We start from the raw sequence: 15,957 nt of genomic DNA, 5'->3' as shown, positions 1-15,957 counted from the left end.
GTCTAAATTTTTGGGAAAAAATCAACAGTTAATTGGTCTTAAAAAATCGAAATTTATAAAAAAAAACATGGAAAAACGTTAACTTCGGTTGCACCGAAGCTAAATACCCTTCACAGGTGCATTTCTGTTAGTAACTATGTGTCCACTTTGTATGGCAGCTATATGCTATAGTTAACCGATCTGAACAATTTCTCCGGAGATTACATTGTTGCCTTAGAAAATAATATATACCAAATTTCGTGAATATAAGTATCTTGTCAAATGTGCAAGCTGTCCATACAAGAACTTGATTCCGATCGTTCAGTTTGTTTGGCAGCTATATGCTATAGTTAACCGATCTGAACAATTTCTCCGGAGATTACATTGTTGCCTTAGAAAATAATATATACCAAATTTCGTGAATATTTCTTGCCAAATGTGAAAGTTTTCCATACAAGCATTTGATTCCGATCGTTCAGTTTGTATGGCAGCTATATGCTATAGTTAACCGATCTGAACAATTTCTCCGGAGATTACATTGTTGTCTTCGAAAATAATATATATTAAATTTCGTGAATATATCTTTTCAAATGTGAAAGTTGTCCATACAAGAACTTCATTCCGATCGTTCAGTTTGTATGGCAGCTATTTGTTATACTGGTCCGATATTGGCCGTTCCGACAAATGAGCAGCTTCTTGATGAGACGGACATGGCTAAATCGACTCAGCTCGACATACTGATCATTTATATATGTATATACTTTATAAAGTCTCCGACGATTCCTTCTGGGTGTTACAAACTTCGTGACAAACTTTCGATCAGGCCCGAGTTTATTGTATATTCTAAAAGCTGTATAAATTTCATTGAAATCTACTGCGCGGTTTTCGAGTTACAGTTGTCACCAGTTCAAAAAACATAGTTTTGAGAAAAACGCGTTTAAAGTTTCACACCAGCGCATTAAAGTGCCAGAGCTCTCTTTGTTATTTGTCGAATAACTCAAAAACTAATTATCGGATCAACGGGAAATTTTCAGAGAATATTTTTAAGATATTACACTTAACGAAAATGAAAAAAAAACAATTTTTTGAAAATTCTGACTACTCATAACCCCTTAACTCCGGTTGACTTCTGGCTATTCAGCAAACTCATACGATCGCTCCGGGAAAACCATTTTGAGGCAATTGAAAACATTAACCATGAATCGCTAAAACAACTGTTTCGAGGATTGGAAAAAACGTTGGCACAAGTCTAGTTATTGCCAAGGTGGATTACATTGAGGGGAATAGATAGATTTTAAAGAATAAATCAAGAATTTTAAAATTATGAATATCTAAGTCTTACTATGTTTTGCTCATAAGTAGTAGTACAAAAAACAGAAATTTGCAGCCCTTGATTTTGCGACTGAAAATTACTTTTTGGTTTGAAAGTACTTACATTTAAATGCCAAAAATGACTAGGTACGTAGGTTGCTATATATATTTCTGGCCTAATAATGTAAATAGGCATATTTATCAACGAAAATGTTTTTTTATTTATTTATTTATTTGTTTTTTGTCGATTGCTGTTTTGTTTCGGGCTCATACGCATAGATTCATGATTCGTCTGTGACGATCTTATAAACGTCTTTTGAAGCATCGCGATCGTATTTTTTCAGCATTTCTTTACACCAATCCACACGAGCCTTTTTTTGAGCGATTGTCAAATTGTGCGGGATCTAACGAGAACAAACCTTTTTTACGGCCAGGTGTTCATGCAATATCGAATGTATGCTGGTGGGAGAAATGCATAGGCATGCCTCTATCTGAAGGTATGTTACATGACGGTCTTGCATTATCAGTTCACGATTGAATTCGTTGTACCAGTTTTTCACAGTGCTATAGGATGGTGCTTCATAGCCATACAAAGATTTTAGTTCATCGATGCACTCTTGTCGTGATAATCCACGTCGAAAGTTGTGAAAAATGAACGCACGAAAATGTTCACGAGTTAATTCCGAGATGAATTTTTTAATTCCCTGTAAATAAAACAATTCACGATTAAATGACAAAACGTTCTGAGTGATGTTATGCTAAAAAATGTTAAACTTTCCAATGGAAATGTCAGATTGCACCTGGCAACACTTAGTGTTGCCCTAGGCCAGAATATATATAGCAGCCCTCGTATTAGGTTCTTTTTCAGTTGGTATATAAAAAAGACATAAAGTGCAAATCAAGTTATACTAATTTCGATAATATTTTGTTAACTGCTTGACTAAACTGAACTGAAAATGTAGCTTTGCATACTAATAGTATATGTATGTACTAGTAAAGATTTCTGTACAAATGGGACCATTGAATTTGTCGGAAGAGTTTTTAATTTTCGTCCACTTGAACTAAGTGAAAGAACGTAAATATTTCTTCAAATATTATCAGGAAATTAATTAATTGATATTTCAAGCGCAACTGCATTATCTTTTAACTTATGTGGTTGTGAAATTAAAGAGAAATTCCTATAATCGTTTTAGCAAATACTTTGCAATTTTCTTCTTGTGCAATTAAGCGGATATTACTGTCTTGAGGTGTGTTCAGAAAATAAAGTAATAGTAATATTTTTGAATTCGCGGGTTTGAGGAGTTCAATTGTCAAAACTAGTTTTTTGTATTATTTTGAAGCAGGGCAAAATTTTCAGCTGTATTTATTGCTTACTTGCCTATAGCAGTCCCTAAGGTTTGAAGTGTTTTTATGAATTTGCAGATTTTCTTTACATATAAGCACTTTTTGTTGCTTGTTTCGTGAATTTTTGGCCAAAAACAAAACTGTAAAGATGACTCAGCCGCCATATTCGCCAGATATGGCTTCTAAACCGAACCTTAAAGGCGCATCGTTTTACAAGATAGATGAAATTTGCTGAAAGATCTAAAGGCTATCGCAAAAATCGAGTTCAAAAAGGAACTATTTTGAAGGCAATAATATTAATGTTGACAAATGAATGCCTTTTATATATGCATATGTATGTTTATTGACTTACAACTAGAAAATATTAATGAAATATATGCTGTGGCGTAGCTAGGGAGGGGCGAAGGAAGGCGTCGCCCCGGGCGCAACGTCTTGGGGGTGGCAAAACGATATTCGCTGTTTTTTAATATAATACTTAAACAAATACTTTTATTTCTCCAAATTTTCAAAAATGGTATTTAAAAACTCCAATTCGGGCAGAAATTCCTGCAAATTGTGTCAAAAGTGTACAAGATATAGGGCGAAAATGGATTTTTTCTATGGCTTTTATTAAGATGTCTTGTTAATTTACTAACAATTTCCTCAAAAACCGTATTGTGAGAATTTTGGAACTTCAGAATTTGCGTGGCTTCTAGTTCCTAAATTTTATATATTTAATATCGAAGATATTTTGTAAAACTTCACTTTTGTTCGAACCACCTAATGAAACTTGTAGGTAGGTAGATAAAGGGAGCGGCAGAACATTCTTGGCCCCGGGCGCCCGAAGTTGTAGCTACGCCACTGAATATATGGTATCTATATCGCTACTGTACAAATATTGAATACACCACTCGTTCACTTCGTCCGTAATTTCTTCTAAAAGTTCTCGTATTTGTGTTCGGAATAAAAGATTAGATTGGGTGATATCTCTCTTGTGGCCAATGGTCTAGATCATTATTCAAGTTTTTAATATTTCCGCTGCCATTATTTGTACTAATAGTAGATATGTTTGAAAAAGAATAAATCCACTTTGTCTTGTGATTATTGATATTGGATTTTATACAATTGAAACATAAAATGAATGTGTACAGTAAGTTTATCAAAAGTTGCCTAGAAGGGAAAAAAATATATGCATATTCATATAGGAAATAGGTAGGTAAGCAAAGCTTTTGCCATCATCAGTAAAACATTTTAAGACCAAATAATAAAATATTTAAAAAGCAGTTAAAGCAGGGGTAAGATCAAATGCAGTCCAATATTATTTACCCGCGCGATATGTAAGAACCAAAGGTGTAGAAATACTTGCAGTAGCCTCCAAACATTTATAATAAAAAATATCGCCCATGAATTCCATATTCGTCATCAAGCAAAATTTTTCAACAGTTATACTTAACTAGAACACCGGAAAGAAGATTGTAGTGGCTATATGGAAGTCAGGAAAACGCATGAACTGATTTCATCAATTTTTTAAGTCGAAAATTGCGAAATAACCAATAACTATATTAGCGCGTGTAAGTCTTAAATTTTAGTTGTTGTTTTTAGCTGATATACGATTTTCGCTGTAGTAATTGATCAACTATAGTAGCTGACTGTCCTATTTGTGACCTCTACTCTATGATATTGATATCATCGGTCTCAACACCCACGCCGTTAGTTCTGCTTTCTCCAGACTGGACAAGGAAGCACAGATAATGGGTCTGGCAGTGAACGAGGGCAAGACGAAATATCACCTGTCATCAAACAAACAGTCGTCGCACTCGCGACTTGGCTCCCACGTCACTGTTGACAGTCATAACTTTGAAGTTGTAGATAATTTCGTCTATTTAGGAACCAGTATTAACACCACCAACAATGTCAGCCTGGAAATCCAAAGCAGGATTGCTCTTGCCAACAGGTGCTACTTCGGACTGAGTAGGCAATTGAAAAGTAAAGTCCTCTCGCGACGAACAAAAACCAAACTCTATAAGTCACTCATAATTCCCGTCCTGCGATATGGTGCCGAGGCGAGTTTTCCAGAGAAAAGTTCTGCGAAAGATTTATGGTCCTTTGCGCGTTGGCCACGGCGAATATCGCATTCGATAGAACGATGAGCTATACGACGTCATGTTGTCCGAATGGACGAAAATACTCCAGCTCTGAAAATATTCGGGTACTGCACCCGCCGGGGGAAGCAGAGGAAGGGAAGACCTCCACTCTGTTGGAAGGACCAAGTGGAGAAGGACCTGGCTTCGCTTGGCGCCACGTAGCGAAAAGAAGAAACGACTGGCGCGCTGTTGTTAACTCGGCTGTAATCGCGTAAGCCAATAAAGAAGAAGAAGACTCTAGTACTTACAAAGATTGGATCAAATTTAAAATATGAAATCTCCACAGCGCTTCAAGTCGAATCCGTATATTCGTAACATACATACATGCATTCCATAAACGAACCCGATGATCCCAATTTTCGAGTACTTTTTCCATTAAATCAAGTAATATATCATGAATAGCACGTTCCGTTCAATGTTGACTTCCAAAGCTTTAGTCTGGTTTATTGCTAAAGACCAATGACTTCAAATAACCCCATAATAAGTAGTCTTATGGTGTTAAATCACAACTTCTTGGAGGCAATTCAATTTCACAATTTCTAGAAATAATCGACTCTTCAAACCTTTCTCGCAATAATTTGGGTGTTGCACGTGCTGTGTGGCAGGTGTGGCAGGTAGCCCCGTCTTGTTGGAAGCAGATGTTGTAAAGATCAACTTCTTCCAAATGCTGCCATAAAAAGTTGGTTATCATCTATATCGCTCTCCATTGACAGTAACGGTGTCATAAGCTTCATTTCGAAAAACGTATGGACCGATTATACCACCAGATCAAAAACCACATCAAACTGTCAATTTAGGTTAATGTAATGGTTATTTATAAATAATTTATGGATTTTCTTCGCACCAGCATCGACAGTTTTTTTTATTTACCGGACCACTCAGATGAATGTGAGCCTCATCGAAGAAGGTGATTATCTTAAACAAATCGTTATCGTTTTCAAATTGTTGCAAGGCAAAATCAGCAAATTCACAACGTTTACGGTGGCCCAATGGCTTTAGTTCTTGAGTGAGAACAATTTAATACGGATGCAAGCTCAAATCCTTTCTCAAAATCCGTCAGGTTGTGGTTTGGGACTGTCCCAATTCTTGAGAAGTTTTGAAATCGACAAAGTTTTTTTTTCATTACTTTGAGCAGTTCTTTGTCTTATTGGCACTTGAACATTATGTAAAGAGTGTGTATGTCTGCTTAAAATTTTCAACATTTGACGAATAGCGAGCACAGGTGAACGATTATGACTATCATAAAATAACAAAAGCGCACAAAAAGTTGCAATTGAAGAACGATTATATTGATAATAAAATTGTATAATTTGTAAATGTTGTTCTTGCATATGGTATACCTTTCCATGATGAAATTGCAAACATTACTGAATACAATGAAAAAAAATCACAGATCATGACATTAAAAATGGCCGAAACGACACTAAGAAATCATTGCATCCTGGTGATCATTGGCGTATAACACGAAAATATAAACCACTCAATTGTAAAACAATAATAACAAAAAATAGTAATAATAAGCGCTGGAAAACTGCGAACCTTTTGTTATATAAATTTAAAGCAAAGCACTCCAATTTCTGTGTTCATTGTGTACAAACATATAAGCATTATATGTATATTTGTATGTGTAGTAATATCCCATATAACAACGGCACCGGCGTCACCAGCGTCAATTATCAGCGTTATAATTATATTTATCAGCTATGAGCCGACTCAAGTTGAGGACATTGCAAATACATAGTATATATATAAGTATATATAGGTACATATGTACATATAAAAGTGGAAAAAACTTCAACGGCAATTGGTGAAAATAATCGTTTTGTTTTTGTATTGTACATTCCTACCATATATGATGTGAAGCGCTTTTGTGGGAGTTTTATCATTTGTTTGGAAACATACAAATTTATACAGCCAGCGATGTTAGTTAATATGTTCCTATATGCTGTTTTGGAGCTCTCTGCACTACTTTGCTGGTATATGCTCTACTACAAATTCATTGGCACGCGTTCAAGGCGTAAAACTGGACTGGGCTTGACTTCTGCATATTGATATCTAGGAGACCATGTAAAGTATGTATGTATATAAATGTATAAATGATCAGCATGACGAGCCGTTGGTCTATCCGTCTGTATAGCGATGGGAATCAAGTGCTTCTATGGAAAACCTTTTCACTTGACGAGATTACTTCACAACATTTAGCGTGGTTTATTATCTAGGCCAATGGTGTGATCAAATCAGAATCAAATTCCTTTGTATTTGTAAGAAAAAAAATTATACAAACTGACAGCTACTGGGCAAACATTCAAAATCAAGTTGCATATATGTATTATTGATGAACTTATAATTAAAAGGTTAAACTCTATTCGAAAAATTTGCAAGAAATTGTCTATAAAAAATTGCTATAGAAGCAAAAAATAGTATTTTACTTAAAAAACTAGAAATATTGTAAATGAAAACATTTGATAAAAATGATATACATACATATATATCCCGTAGTTCCTAGGTGGAACATAGGGCCTCAATAAACAAATTATAATTAATTTTATTTACAGCTATAAATTTAATTTCTCTCCAAGAATACCCACTTCTATGTGCTTCTGCTTCGACTTCCCGTCTCCAGGTGTTGGCTGGTCTCGTGCGTCTTCGGCTTCCTTGCGAATTCCAATCTAGCGCTGTTCTGCTAATGTCGTCGTGAGGCTTTCACAGAGTGTGGCCGATCCATTTCCATTTACGACGTCGAATTTCGATATGGATCGGTTGCTGTTTGGTTACGGTCCAGAGGTTAGCATTGCATTGTATGTGTTGATCTCCAGACTTTATCCAACATTCCGAAAGCAGCGCGACCTTTGGATATACGGTTTCGTATATCGGCTGCTGATCCACCGTTTTTAGATATGATGCTACCAAAATAGCAGAACTCGTCGACTTCTTCGAGACATGTTCCAGCGATCTGTAGGTTTGGCGTTTCGGTTGTGTTGATGCGCATGAATTTTTCTTCGCTATATTAATTTTAAGTTCAGTATGTGCGGCGAGATCACTAACAGCTTCAAGTTTCAAGGAAATGTGCGAATATTTATGGAACAACAGACAGATATCATCCACATAGTCCAAATCTTCAAGGTTACCGCTTAAACCCCAAGATATTCCTCTATTAGTCGCACACGCTTGACGCATCACCAAATCCAATACCAAATTGAATAAAAGGGGAGATAGCACGCACCCCTCCCTGACACCAGTCCTGACTTGGATGCCGCTACTTAAAATATTTCCACACCTTACTCGACAACTAGCTCCTGAGTACAGCTGTTTTATTAGGTTAATTAATTTTTCTGGAACTCCTTTGCATACTAGGGCTTTCCAAATCGCACCATGTTTGAGAGTGTCAAACGCTTTCTCAAAATCGATAAAGCAAAAGTAGAGAGAAGTTCGCCACTCTACCGACTGCTCTACAATCACTCGTAAGGTGTTGATGTGATCGTCACATGAGCAATGGGGTCTGAAACCAGCTTGTTCTTTACGTAGCCCATGTATCAGCGAATCAGATAACCTTTTGTGAATTATGTACGCTATTATTTTATTCACCATACATCGTAGTGTTATTCCTCTCCAATTTTTACATTCCAATAAATTTCCCTTCTTCGGAAGAAGAGTAATAACATCTTCTTTCAACTCGTCTGGTATCTTTTCTGAGGCCCAAATATCTTTGAGTAGAGGAAACAGTATCCGCGCAGCCGTCTGAGGATCAGCTTTTAGGAGTTCTGGGTTGATGTTATCCGGCCCAGGAGTTTTGTTGTTATTTAATTCTCTGATAGCAGTCATTATCTCCGTCTTATTCGGGTACGAGGTGTGAATGTTACGTCGTGGTATGTGACGTTGGCAACCGCATGACTGAATAGCCTCCGATGAAGTTGGTGAGAGCAATTTTTCATAATAACGCTCCCAGATGGTAGTCTGCTTATCTTTGACCGTTGTCAGTTTGCCATCTTCATCTTTTAGCGGTTTGGCGGTTTTGAATGTTGCGTTTGTCAGTTGCCGTATCGTTTGATACAGGTCACGAGTGCGGTACGTTTCCGCGCTTTTCCAGCTAAATTGTCACTCCAGATTCGTTTATCCATTCTCGCGCTTTTCTTTATCAGCTTTTCGGTTTTGCTGTAGGTGTGCTGTAGTGCCGCCTTGGCGGATCTCGTCTTAGCGAAATTTAACTGATTTTTTATTTCTCTACGTTCGTTTATTAACCTCCATGTGTAGTCTGAGATCCAGGATTTTCGTTTATATTCTTTGAATCCAATACAATATTCCGCTGCTTTTAGGAAAGTTTGTTTTATACCTTTCCAGTCGCTAGTTAGAGTGTATTCTGTTTCGCCAGATGCATTTAGCGATTCGATAAACCTTGCGCAGGTGGATGCATCTTTCAATGTCTCTGCGTCAAATTTTTCTGTATCTTCTTTCTTTAGTCGCTAACTGCCGCAACTTTTAGTCTGACTGACACAATTAGGAGATGATGGTCACTTGCAATATCAGCTCCACGCTTATTCCGCGTGTCCGTAAGGGAACCGCTCCATTTACGACTTATTGCCATGTGATCAATCTGATTTTCAGTCATTCGATCTGGAGATGTCCAAGTTATTTTGTGGACGCGTTTATGATTGAATAGTGTTCCTCCTATAACAAGATTAAAATTAGCGCAAAGTTCGTCATCAATTTATCGTTCTTAATCTTAACTTTGTTTATTTCGGTTTCGGTAATCAGAGGGTTTAAGATGAGTAGGTGATTAGCCTTCTGCATCCGAGCCTAGTTCCGGGGCTGCCGGTTTCGTCTCTAGGCAGGCAATGGCGTAGGAATTTCCTCCTCGCAGGTGCTAAGGTTATACCGCCTTTACTCGGTCGTCAGAGTCTCGTTCGTAGTGAACAGGGGGTACCGCGCGAAGGTGAGGTTGACGTTTGGAAGGGATAGGCTATATATTCGCATCACCAACCCCATTTGCCCATTTTTGGTATTAGCTGAATGGGCCCCCCTTAATAATGATATAAATATTTTCTAATTACATTTTCTTGCTATATTTTTTTATTTTAATAAAAATTACGACACAACCTGTTTAGACTGATTTAGACTGAACTTCTATAGTATGTTGCTGCTATATGGTTTCCAGCTCTTTTTACAATTCCATGCAATCCCCATTTGACCGATCGAAGAATGTAAACTTATTCTTAAATAATATATGGAGTTTGAGTTACCAAAACTAAACTAATTAAAAAATTCTTATTTAGACCTGCTCCTTAATTAGTATCAAATTTTTAACGCAGTTTGTTTTTTAAATCCACTGTTTAAAAAACTGTGTACCCAATAATTTGTAGCACACTGTAAGCGATTACTTAGTAAATAGTATACTATAGTATATGCTGCGGTTGTGTAAATTATTGACACACAATAATAAAATATAACAATGCAAATACACGTTGCTTTATTGTAAAAATTATCGAGCTATACTACTAGTTAGCGCTGGAATTTCCGCGACCTGCATATAAGCATTTACATACATATATATATTTACTAAGCGCATAGCTTTTTGCTTCAATACTACAGCAGCTTCTTAGTAATGAAAGCTGTTAGGCACAGAAATTTAGTAATATTTTACTAGACGAAAAAGTTGTGAAACTCATTATATTCTTGTAAAAATAATGGCAATTAATGATGATGGTAAAAATAAAATCAGCTGTTTTTCATTTTGTTGAAACGCATTGACGTTTAATGGCAATAATCAAGTCAGCTGTTTTTTTCATTTTGGTATTAATGATAAAAAGATATTGCTTTGTAACGGATTGTAATATTGGTATAGGTTAGGACGAAATCCTAAAAATAATGCGATGGGCATAATCAGAGTCTTTCAGTTATTCTCCTGAACGAGAGGTTACACCACAAACATAAAAACTCTCGTGAAGTTTCTTAGAATAGCTCTTAGGTTATTGTTCTCAAATTAATAGCTGGTTTCCTAAGTAATGGCTCGACAAATCTTCATATTCAACGGTTAAATACAAGTTTATTAAATGCCGTCGTAACCGTATCAGTTATTCACGCAGCTGTGCATGCGTTGGCTGCAGCGTTTTTCGATAGCATGCCAACTTTTACGTTTTACGCTATTGGTCTACAACGACTACTTCTTATTTCCCAAACTAAAAAAGTGGTTCCCTGGAAAAAGATTACACTCAAATGGGGAGGGAAAGATGAAAACAAACTATTATTTTGAAGTCCTCGACTTCACATTATGGAGCCGTTATCGAAATGTATACATATATTTAAGATGTTCGTGTTAAAATTTGAGACCAATCGGTTTAGCCGTTTTCGTGTAATGTTGGTCACCGACTTTGAAAACACCATTTTGAGAAAAATGCGTTTAAAGTTTGGACTTGCACTTCCAAGCACTCTGGAAAGTTTTTTCAAAATTTTCTGTGTTTATTGTACATTAAGAAAATAAACTAAAAAAAAATTTAAAAAAATCGATTTTTATGGTTATGAAAACTCTCCAGATATTGAATATATTTGTGTTAATACATACATACATACATACATATGTATATGAACTTGTAGTAAATATTAATTCATTTCTATTTTTATATTATTTCATTTACACAACATTTAAATAAATATTATTTTATCTCTTTCAGATAATTAGACGATAATTTTGAGTGCACCACCGGCAATTTACATGAAATGCAACATCCGGAGTTTGCTGAGCCTAACTATAGCATCAACAAAAAATAACAACGTTACAACTACTACTATTATTAATACTACAGCAACTACTACTACTACAATTAAATAGTAATCATTATGAGAAATATCAGCAAAGTCTGACTTCCATATTTTTTATTAAACACACCGACACACACGCACATCAACAAACAGTAGTAATAGAGTAATTCTAATTATCGAAAAAATAATGAAAACGAAGATAATTACTATGTATGTAGTTCTATAACAAATAATCATTACAAACGAAACTATAAAACACGCGCAACTTTTTCAATAGCAAAGAGCAAAGACTATAGTCTGGTCTGAGATTCTTACAGTGGTTGTACTCCATCAGCTGATCAACTCAATTCGTATGTAAAAGAGCATAGTTTAGAAGCAGAAAGTTAAAACATGCAAACAAAATAATTTATTCCTCTTTTCCATTGTTTCAAGAATATTGCTTCGTTACTTTACTCAACAATGCCAATAATTTTGCACTTTACAGCTAAGTGAAAGTGAGAGCTGAGTAACTAAAAAAATTATAATTTAATAAAAATTAGTCACATTTCAATACATAAGCAAATATGTATATAAATACTTGCGAAAAAAGAAAATATATATACACACATAGTATATACGAACGATTAGCGATATTTTCATTGCCAAAATTTATTGTTATTATACTTCATTTTAATTATATATAAACTTGTATGTATATTTACACTAATATTGTTTTAATATACCTAGTTATATTTATATACATATGTATGTATTTTGTTTAATATGTAACTATATTAGTTTTTAAGTTAATTTTTGCGATTATTTTTATGTTTTAAATATTTATTTTGATTCTACAAACTGCAATTGTACTTTTATTGTAACTTGCAAACGCGTTAATTTTCATAAAAATAGTACATACATACATACATTTACCGATATGTTACGTTAAACAATTGAGCGTCATACAAAACGTAAATACTTATAATCAATTACTATCAATGTGATTTAAGCGATTTTATCAAAGCTATCTAATGTCTTAAAAACTACGTTAAATGCAGAAAAAAGTTGTTCTATGCGATGTTGTTGTAGGTTCTCAAATGCAAAAACTAAACTAAATGAGACATTTTTACGCATTAAGTACTGCAAATATGAAAAATTAAACATATTTAAAATAAAGATTGTATTTCAAACTAAAAGAATGATACATCAATTAAATATACATAAACACACACTACGTAGGAATAGCAATTAAAGTAATAAATAAAAATAAATATGTGGGCATTAGGACGTGTATGAATGGGCCAATTATTGTTACAACGCGCATTTATAATTTAGTCTTTACATTGTGCAAGTTGTAATGCCTGATAATTGATTTTTGCTGTCTTTGAACCATATAAACTAATTGAAATAAATAAATATACATACACGTAAGTCTTCTATAATTTTTTTTTATATACTGTTGTAAGCTAAAGTGCCATTAGGACTAAATTGTTTAGAAAAAATCGAAATTTTATTATTGTTGTTAACAATAGTGTCCAGCAATAAGTTCACAATTTGTATTTAACTTAGCTAAGTAAAGCGAAATTTCGTAAAAATTCCTTAAAAACGCATTATTGTAATTCGTAGTTTCAAATCCATAGATTCCGCCTGCATTTACATAACGAAGAACACATTTGTATTATAGAGAATATTATCGACCGACATTTTTTACACAACAAATTTTAGTTTTAAAGACAGGCAATTTAAATACATATACACAATAATTACATATGTACAAATTTTAAAAGGTTATTTTTTTCATTGATTGTATTATTAAAACAATATGTATTATACAAGCACTTGCTTGTAGGTTAAAAAGCTTGATTTAGCACAGCTGAAATGTTTAAAAATTCTAAATTTTAATCTTAAGCCAGTAAATTGGAACACTTAACACCATTATATCGCAAAGTGTCGCTGCATAGAAATAAATTTCAAATAATTTGTTTTTTCATTTGTAGTGCGGATTTAAACACATTTTTCGAAGTTAAAATGACAAATTAGTAATTGTAATGTATTTCTGCTATGCAAGCGCTTGCCAGTCGACACCGATACACTTTGTACTGCTGAAAATTAATTAATTTGAAACATAATAATATAGTGGCACACCAAAAAAATTTATAATCGCCACGTATACTTCTTGAATTTTCAAAGCAAAACATGAATACCATTTTGCGCTTTTCCTGCTATTGCACGATCTCACAGAGGATAAGCATGCAATAAATATTATTCCAAATCACAATTAGTATCAATTGAAATATTAAAATTAGTTATTTTCACGTTTCTGTGATTGTTACAGTAAACTATTTAAAGGTTTTGAGTAATTTAGCAACAATTAAATATTTTTGAACAGCAGCGTCACTAACAAAATTATAAAACGCACAATTTAACAGTAATTGGTAACTAAATGCATTTCTTTTACTGATATATAAGTACATATAAACTTATTATATAAATACATATGCAGCATATACAATACAACACTTCATTGTAGCTAATTATTGAATTCGGGAATATAGTTAAAACATAATTCATTATTTCATAAGTTGATTTTTTTTTGCGAACACCCTCTGAAGTTACAGTTTTTGACCTAAAAAAAAGTATTTTACAAAACTCACACTCTTTTTTTCTGTTTAAACGGCGTCTAAATCAATTAAATTTTCCATTAGGGTTTTCACAAGTCTCATAAAGTTATAAGTTATAACGATTCGAAAACATAGCATTGAGCATTGTTAATGTGTAAACTCATTTTTGTATGAAATCCAACAACAATTTTTTTAAACAATTGTAAAAATTTAAAATTTTACGATTTTACGATGCTTTACGACGGGTTGTGAGTACCCCACATATATTTTATAAGAGATTTTTGGATCTTTTGCATTAAGTTTTTTATCTCTAAAGCAAATAAAATTGAAACTTTGAAAAATTTATATTCTAATACAAAATTTTCGCTTCACAAAAAAGGTCTTAATAAAAATATGCCTTTAACGGGTATACGCTGATAAAGTTATGCAGCAAATGTACTGTATTCAAAAGGTACACCATTTCGTATGAGCAACACACAATGATGCATAATTTTAACTGCGCAGAATTTGTAAAGTGATGTTTTTATGAAGATTTTTTTCAGAGTGAAACATTTTGTATTAACATATAATTACTTGGTTAATGCAAAATATTATTATAATATCTCAAGTTATATACTTGGCAAAAGAAATGTGTTTTAGGCACGTTATACGTTGGGCAAAAACTGAAGATTCAGGTGGCATTTGCAAAAAACATTCATCTTGGGAAATAATGAATACCTTAATGTGCTTATTACAAAGGAGTTGGATTTGTATATTTTTTATTTCCCTCCAAACAACCTTTACAAATTCTGTTATAAGATTTTATTTCACGAAAAGTTTTGTTGGTTAAAGATTTTGAAAAAGGGGTTAAATTATTTTGCTTTTCCTTTATTTATATTATTTTTTTGTATATCACTACAGTAGCTAAGAAACTGTTTTTGCACTGCACTAAAGCTTTTTTTCAAGTATTCACTTAACATTTCTAAACCCTAACTTTTAATAAATTTCCGAAATTTATTTCGTTTTACAATTTTAGTTGACTCTCTTGCAAGCTAGCAATCACACTTAGCATATACCTTATGAACCCAAAGTATACCTAATTCAATTATAACCTTCTATTTATTCCACTTTTGCTATGTTGTGTACATAGTTACATACTTACATAAATATATGAACACTCCATATAAAAGAATATTGTTTTTTGTGAACTCCCAATTGAGGGAAAAATCAAATCAACGCATAAGCAACGATATTAATACCATTTCTTTATATGCATATATACATAAAGATACATAGTTTTAACAGTAGCATAGTAATCCCACAATTATGCAATAAATGATAAAGAAAACCAATAATTTTACAGTATTTAAATGTTTAATGTAACAGAGAATTAAGTAAAGCAAAAATTTTATACAAACAAAAAATAAGAAGAAGTGAAAATCGTAATCGAAAAAATTGTAAGCAAAGCATTCGGAGCGTCAACCCAAAAATTCGCATTTATGTACTGTATGCATGGGTTTATTAGAAATATTTGATATGCAACGTGTTGGCGACAAGCGAAGTGAAATGCCGACACAATATCCGTGTATTATTAATAATTAAAATCGGTTTTTTATTATTATTATCGTAATGTAGGTACTGTATATTGTATGTATTATTATCAATTTTTGATAAGAACACATTTTTGATAGAAAACTTTTCTGTAGTGTGCAAATTTTATCGCCAAAAATAAGTAATAAATAAAATATTAATAAAATTATATAAATTTAAAAATAAACATCGTTTTATTATCACATTTGTGTCGGTCACACTTAACGAAAACAATTACGGAGATACAGATGCAAATAAGTATCTGAACAACTAATCGA

At 33.5% G+C, this 15,957-nt stretch overlaps 1 protein-coding gene across 1 annotated transcript in view; it reads left to right on the top strand.

Annotated features, from left to right (window-relative positions):
• Positions 1-12,185, top strand: part of LOC120780753 (serine/threonine-protein kinase PAK 1) — a 30,048-nt gene extending 17,863 nt beyond the window's left edge. The window contains exon 2 of the mRNA XM_040113009.1: positions 11,423-12,185. The gene's annotated coding sequence lies outside the window, so the exon portion shown is untranslated. The remainder of the gene's footprint in view (positions 1-11,422) is intronic.
• Positions 12,186-15,957: the final 3,772 nt, after the last annotated feature.

This window comes from Bactrocera tryoni, chromosome 1 (assembly GCF_016617805.1).
Source record: "Bactrocera tryoni isolate S06 chromosome 1, CSIRO_BtryS06_freeze2, whole genome shotgun sequence".
Classification (NCBI taxonomy): Eukaryota; Metazoa; Arthropoda; class Insecta; order Diptera; family Tephritidae; genus Bactrocera; species Bactrocera tryoni.
The sequence above is the reverse complement of the archived record's forward strand: the minus strand, read 5'-3'. Positions and strand labels throughout refer to the sequence as shown.